Genomic DNA, 7,675 nt, shown 5'->3' with positions numbered 1-7,675 from the left:
TTATAACCAACTGGGCAACTCGATCTCTGAGCTGGATTAATAAATCCAGATCACCACTGTTCAGCAGAATAATTTTGATTTCACCTTGGTAATCAGGATCAATTACGCAACCTCGCACCTGTATGCCTTTTAGCCCTAGTCGAGAGCATGGGGCAATAAAGCCAAAGTGTCCTGCTGGTATTTGGACACCAATTCCAGTTTCAATAAGAACAATGTTACTTGGTTTCAAAGTATGCTGCTTCAAAGTATGCAAATCCAGACCAGCAGCTTCAGGGGTCGCTCTATGTGGAGCCAAGGCTCCAGGAGTCATTTCCCAATAGGTGATCATAGCAACAGCTGAATGGGGCTGAACATTCACAGAAGGAGTTAACATTCTCATTAGGAGCATTTCAGAATTGTTCAAAGGACGATTATTCAGAATTTGTAAAGCATCAAATAAATTATCTTTCCAGTTTTCAAAGAACCATCAGAAAGTTTTTTCAATTGATCTTTCAAAAGACCATTCATGCGTTCATTTAAGCCTGCGGCTTGTGGGTAATAAGGAATATGAACAATCCATTCAATATTGTGTTGTGCACAATACTCCTGTACCATCCTCCCTTTAAAATGTGAACCGTTATCTGACTGAATCTGTCAAGGAATTACATAGTATAAAATCAGCAAATCCAGAGTTTTAAGTGTAGTCATCTGAGTAGCATGTTTGTATGGGGGTGCAATCAAATATCTGCAGTAAGTATCTACAATAGTGCATACATACTGACAACCCCTGCACATGGGTAAGGGACCTATGTAACCTATCTGCCAAATCTGTGCTGGTGACTTACTTCTATTTAACTGACCTCTCACTATCTGTGGTATCATTCGTCGTCTGAAATGTTGGCACATGGGACACTCCAAAATTACAATTTTTACCACATCATGGGAAAGATGTATCCCTCTATCTGCTGCCCACCTGCTAGTGATTTGTTCTCCAAAATGTCCACACTTCTGATGTGCCCACCTCGACAATCCAACCAGGTCAGAATTCTGCGTTTCCACCTATGCCTCAGAGATTTTAGCATTTTCGTCTGCAATGGGGTTAAACCACCTATCAAGTGAATCAATTGAACAGTGAGCGTCAACATGATAAACTGTCACAGTACTTTGGGGAAGCATATCCCACACTTCTTTCCACAGTTCTTTTCCCCATACCTCCTTAACCATTTGTGAGCGTACCATGTGGGGAGCCATGTAGCTAGCCCATTAGCAGTTGACCATGAATCGGTGTATATATGGCAAATTCCTGGTAACTCCTGTTTTAAAGCTTGGTAAACAGCGTAAAGTTATGCTAACTGACTGCTTTTTCCTTCACCAGTCGTGCTCAATAATTTCTGGGTAACAGGGTTATACAACACTGCTTTCCACTCTCTCTTTGCTCCAACACACCTGGCTGAACCATCCGTGAACCACACATGTTTTCTATGCTCCACGGAAAGATCGCTAAATGGTCTACCCCATTTAACAGGAGATTCCTGTACTATAGGTACGTTGTAATCCACGTCTGTCTCTTCTGTTGGCGCCTGCGCCACCTGCTCATGTAACATCGCTGTGCCTTTAGGACCCACCGAGCCCTATCCTGTATGTACCATTTCCATTTGATCACACTGGCTTCCTGTGCATGTCCCATTCTGTGAGTTTTAGGAGAGCTCATAACCCATTGCATTATTGGAATCTCAGGTCTCAAAATAACATCATGTCCCAAAGTCAATTGTTCCGGTTCTACCAAAGCCCAGTAACATGCAAGCAACTGTTTTTCAAAAGGTGTATACCGCTCACTGGCATCGGGCAAATTTTTTGTCCAGAATCCTAAAGGTACTTTTGTCTTACCTTGTTTTTGCCATAAACTCCAATTTGCATATGGACCCTGTACAGTCACATTCAAATCAACATCGCCATCTCGCACCGGCCACAAATTCAAAGCATGCTGAATGGCCTCTTATTCCAGCTCAAACGCGTTCTACTGTGTCCCACCCCAATCCAACGCATTCTTTTTTCGAGAGACTTTATACAAAGGAGCCAAAATCTGACTTAAATGAGGAATATGCTGTCTCCAGAATCCAAACAAACCAATAAATCTCTGAGCCTCTTTTCTATTTCGGGGTACTGCAAATTCTTTAATTTTCTGTCTCCCTTGAGGGACCACTTCTCGATTTTCCTGATGCCATTGAATGCCTAGAAATTTTACACTTTGTGCTGGACCTTGTAATTTGTCAGGATTGATTTCCCATACTTTGCCTTGCAAATAGGTTACAATTCGATCTAACTGATTTTGGACTTGTTCTTGCGTCTCACCTTGGATCATTATGTCGTCAATGTAATGAGAAATTTGTACTCCAGAGATTATCGGTACCTCATTTAAATGCTCTGCCACTAGCTGGTGACATATCGTGGGACTATGCAAATAGCCCTGGGGCAAACTCCGAAATGTCATTTGTCTGCCACACCATGAAAAACTGAATTATTCCTGACATTCGGGAGCTATAGGAATAGAAAAAAAGCAATGGCAATATCAATAGCGCATACCAAGTCCCTGTATGTCTCTGAATTCTTTCTATCAAAGTAACAGTGTCAGGGACGGCAACAGTCAAAGGTGGTGTATTTTTATTCAGTTCGCGATAATCCAACGTCATGCACCACAAATTGTCACTTTTGCGCACCGGCCATACAGGATTATTCCACGCAGTAGTGATTGGAACCACTACCCCTGCGTCCATCAAGTCTTGAATTGTGGCACTGATTTCATTATGGCCACCAGGAATACTGTACTGTTTCATAGAAAACATCTTAGTCACCTCAGGCACCTTCACAGGAGGAATTTTCAAATGACCTACTCTCACTGCGTTAGCTGAAATGTAATGTTTCGTTCCAAACTGATAGTACCCGTCATCTAAAAACAAAGTCATTCCTTTTAAAATGTCAATTCCGATGCTATAGTCAGAAAGAGGCACAACTAATACGCTATATTCTCTTTTTGGTATTCTTCCAATTTTTTATTTAACCTTAGTTTGCACTGCTGGGGTCTCTTTACCACCCAAACCTGTGATTATAAAACACTGTCCTCTAAATTTCCTGGGATTTCCATAGATTAAAGTGGCCTCCACTCCCATATCTACTAGGGCTCGGGCCCATTGTGCATTACGATGTTTCCAGAAAATCTCTATATCCACATAGGGTCTATTATCTTTGCGAGCCGAATTCTGTGTCGGAGCTTGACCTATTTCCTAGTTATTTTTGCTCTTGTCCTGCGCCCAAGACAAATCAGGGTAAAGACTTTCATACCGTGTAGGAAGCACATCTTCCTCGTACACTCTCTCTTTATAATAGGAATTTCTCATATTTCTGTCACTCTGCGATCTCTGATCTGGGGATTTCCTTTGTTCGTTTCTCATTCTCTGTTCTGGGATCTACCTCTTTCACTTCTGGCTCTGCGATCTACAGATTCTTCCCTCTTACGTCTTGTTCTATATTTTGGGGATTCTTCCCTTTTCCCTCGGTATGACTCATCACCGCTCTTATCTGAATATCTCCGTTCATGGTTTTGTTTGTTAACTCTCCTACTCCCCTCTTTCCTGTCTAAACCCCTTTTTCGAAACATGCTCCATAACTTTGGAGTAGGTTCCCCATCTATTTCATCTTTCCTCACCCAATCTTTCATTAGAGCTGTAAACAAATCTCTTCTAGTCAGTCTGTTATTATCTGTACAAGTTCCAGGTCTAGAAGGTCTTTCGAATTTCATCCACTCTCCCAGTTCGCTCAACTCGAACTGCCTTAATCACTTGTGCTAAAGTGTTTCCCGTCTGATTTATTAACAATGTAATCATTTCCTGCTTATAAGCAGGAGGAGCAGTACGAATGATCTTATTACTCACAGACGTGTTAAGCAGTCCTTCCATTAATTTATGTGCTTGATCTAGGAAAATAGAGGTTTTCATCACCTCTTCCTTCAGTCTCTGTGTCGCATCTCTCAAAGTATACCAAGGTTTCTCATTTATCGGCCAGTCTGATTCAGTCGGGTATTTATTACTACATCCAGCTACAGCTAATTGTAATAAACTAATCTGGTCATTTAGTGTATAGTTTCTGAAATATTCTTGAACTGTCGGGTCTGTGCTTAACGTAAAAAATTTAACTGCATCTCCTTGGTCTAACATCACGCCTGCGGCATCCAAATCATAGATGCGAACCATCCATGTAAGTAGCTGTTCACCAGGTTTCTGCCGAAACCTGTTCAAAATGTCATTAATCTCTTGTTGTGTAAAATCCTCCAAGCTATCTAAAGCTACCCCCTGTGGGTATTCTGGGCCACCCTGCAGCTTTCTTCGATTTATCGGCTGCACATGGACCTCCCTGCGCCCTTCTGATTTATTCTCCTTCCCAGACTTATTAGGCTTCTCTTTTTTGCTTTCTTCCTCTCCCGAACCTGAAAACTCTGAAGAATCCCAAATATTTCCATCCCACTCCCCGGGATCCCAGTCAAGTCCTGCCTTTGCAATAGCTGATTGCACTTTCCTCCTATTAATTCTCCCTCGCTTGTTCCTGTATTTGCACTTTGCAATGCGCACCGCAGCCCTTTCTGGTATGGTCTGGTAAGTCTCTATCTTGTCCAACAATAATTTATTCTGACATGTTAACAACGTAGTGGCATTCTTTGCTTCAAGATACTGCTCTTCAAATCCCTTACTCTCACGCTGCAACTGTACATATTTCCCATGTATTATTCTGTAAGCATTTAATAAAACCCATCCTCTCCTTCCTCATATAGGAAGCTCTTCTCCTCTTCTTACAGGCACTTTTAGTAGACATGCAACCACCTGAGCCGGTTGGGCTTCTAACAAAAACGCATTCCGGTTTTCACTTAAACCAGCACTATTAGCCCACTCATGGGCCAGCACTCCATACGGAGTCGATTCCCATCCGGGAATTTCCATTGACAACTGAGAGTCAACCCTTGTTTTCCTAGAAAACATAATCCACTTTTCTCCCCTTAGAATCCACCCCTTCAATCCTGTGAGTCACGACGCCAAGATGTAATGGCCTGAAAATTCTGCCAATGATCAGGACATACAAGCTTGTCCTTCTTGGGGACCCAAAAGATACAACACTCCACAATACTTACCCAAGAAAGGAACAATAACAACAGTAAATGTACTTTTTATAGCGTTTGTCGAGAAGCTCGCACACAATAATAACAAAGCATCACAAAGTACCACAATGTACTACAACGCAGACAAACCTCCTGGTGACAGGCGCTGTGCGGGAGGCTACTTACCACTCCTCTCCGTTCACAGAATACTCACCCAGGTAGGACTACAAATATATAAATATCTAACGCATACCTCTCCTAACAAGGCTGGGGGTGGAAGAATTAGAATTTACACTCCCTGATTAGGCAAGGGACAACGCTCTGATGCACAATTACCTGCAAGAAGGGAACTTACCCATCCTTCTATACGGTGCCATTTGGCTTAGACGAATTCACACTCCCGTCCCAGGGAAACAGACAAATAATTATATGCTTTGGGATATTTTTATTAGTAATACACGGTAGGCCAAATTGTACTATATGCAAGTATCCTAGGCAATTGCTAAACACAACCAGTAAAACATATATATAACTTATTTCCATATACATGTATAGAACCTGAAAACAGAAGAAGATAGTTAGGCAAGAACAGTAAGAATATAAGAATTAGTGGAACACCTCCCCAACTGTCTATTCCTCCCGCTTCCCCTTTGCTAGTGGGCAGTCCGTTTCTCCAGCTGAATTGGGACTATTTGCTCCACTGTCACAGCTGCACGTCTGCACTGCGATGAACTTCCGGTGATCGGAACTCAGACATCCCCGTTAGTATCAGTGGAGACGTAAGACAAAGCTCCTGTGAGCCTCCCCCCTTTTCCCATCATATTCTGTACCACTCCGTACCAAGGCCACAGTTTCAGCTGGCCAGGCGTCTGTTATGACTTCGGAACTGAGCGAGTACATTCCTCTGACAAGAACCGGTTTCTACCAGCATACAAATTGCAGAAAACAAGTGAAAAGCATAACACGGCTTCTCACCTAGAAAGGCTCAGAAAATGGCGATAGCTTAGAAAATGGAGTCGCTTAAGCATAGGCCACTACTCCCGTAGGTGAGCAAAATTAGTATGCAAGATGGCATAAGAGTATGCCAAAGTCGATAGGCAAGCACTGCCATGAAGTAAGATAAAGTTGGAAACAGAAAAGGCATAATCGAGCCCTACTTTGTAGCTTATTTATACTATGCAGGCCTACACATCACTATATTAGATCAAGATATACTGAGATGGTGATGGGCAACGGTTATTGGGCCATTCAAGCATATAAATGGCACATTCATTACACACCCACAACTTGTACAGTGATGCACTTAACAGACTTCTTATTGTAAAAGACTTAGAAATAATGAATCCCATTATTGAGAGTACAGGCTGTTGCAAAAGGTGTTTGGCTCTACGCCCCAGGGATCGACTATTGATTTTTTAAATTGCATCAGTATTTACCAAAAGGTACATTACTAATATAAAAGCCAACTTCTCTAGATTCAGTGATCATATGGCTATATCGTGCCATTTGGCATGGGAAGAGATACATCTCCAACAGATAAAACACATAAAATCTCATATAACTAGGAAAAACTGCATTGTTTTAAAAAGGAGAAACTTGTTCCCTTGGTGTTTGCAAACAGATACAATGAAATTATGGCATGTTTAGGAATGAATAAGGATCCAACCAGGGTAGTGACTGCCTTTGAGCCTATTTTGTTTGATCTAAAAAACCACAGAACTAAAAATGGTCTAGCCCCCAAACCAATAGATCAGAGGTGGTTTGAGCAAAACTGAATGAGATCATTAGCAAACCCACATAAGGCACATAGGTTGGAACCAATAGATGGTGCACAGGTCAAGCTTTCCCGCATACTCTATAAGGAATCAAGGAAGGCTAGACTAAAAACTTTAAAGGAGGAGGCCTGGGAACATCTTCATCAGGCTTCCACTTTAAATAACTCCAGGGAATATTGAAAGGTAATTAACGCCCATTTTTAAAAGCACCCTCAGACCCTAACCCGAATAGTCATGTGGATGAAGAAGAATGGGTGGCTCACTTTTCCAAAACCTTTGGGTATGTACATTACTAAAGGCACATGCCTATGAACAATAACGGCCTAACTTAAACTCAGTTCTATCTTTTAATCCCTTAGAAATTAGAGATGCCCTCTCCCAGTGCACTAATAGCAAGGTCCAGGGCCCAGATGGACCAGATGGCACCCCAATAGGCTTTTTATCTGAGCTCTAACCTTTGGGGCAAGTTTTGACTAATGTTGTTAACGTGATAGCTAATGTGAGCCCGCTGGAATCATAGTCACAATCTATTATAATACCGACATTTAAAAAGAGTGAAAAATCGGAGTCAAACAACCATAGGCCCATTTCACTCCTGAAAAACAAGGCTAAGCATATGGGATGGGTTTTATTGAATAGATTAGTGGAATTGACCACTAACACTAAAATTCTGATTCCAACTCAGCATGGTTATAAAACGGGGAAAATGTACCCAGGATCAGTGCCTAAATTTGAGCCTGCTTATTGCCAAATATACACAAGCTAAACAAGGCTAGCT

Source organism: Lissotriton helveticus, chromosome 10 (genome assembly GCF_964261635.1).
Source record: "Lissotriton helveticus chromosome 10, aLisHel1.1, whole genome shotgun sequence".
NCBI classification, from domain to species: domain Eukaryota; kingdom Metazoa; phylum Chordata; class Amphibia; order Caudata; family Salamandridae; genus Lissotriton; species Lissotriton helveticus.
Note: the sequence above shows the minus strand (reverse complement) of the source record.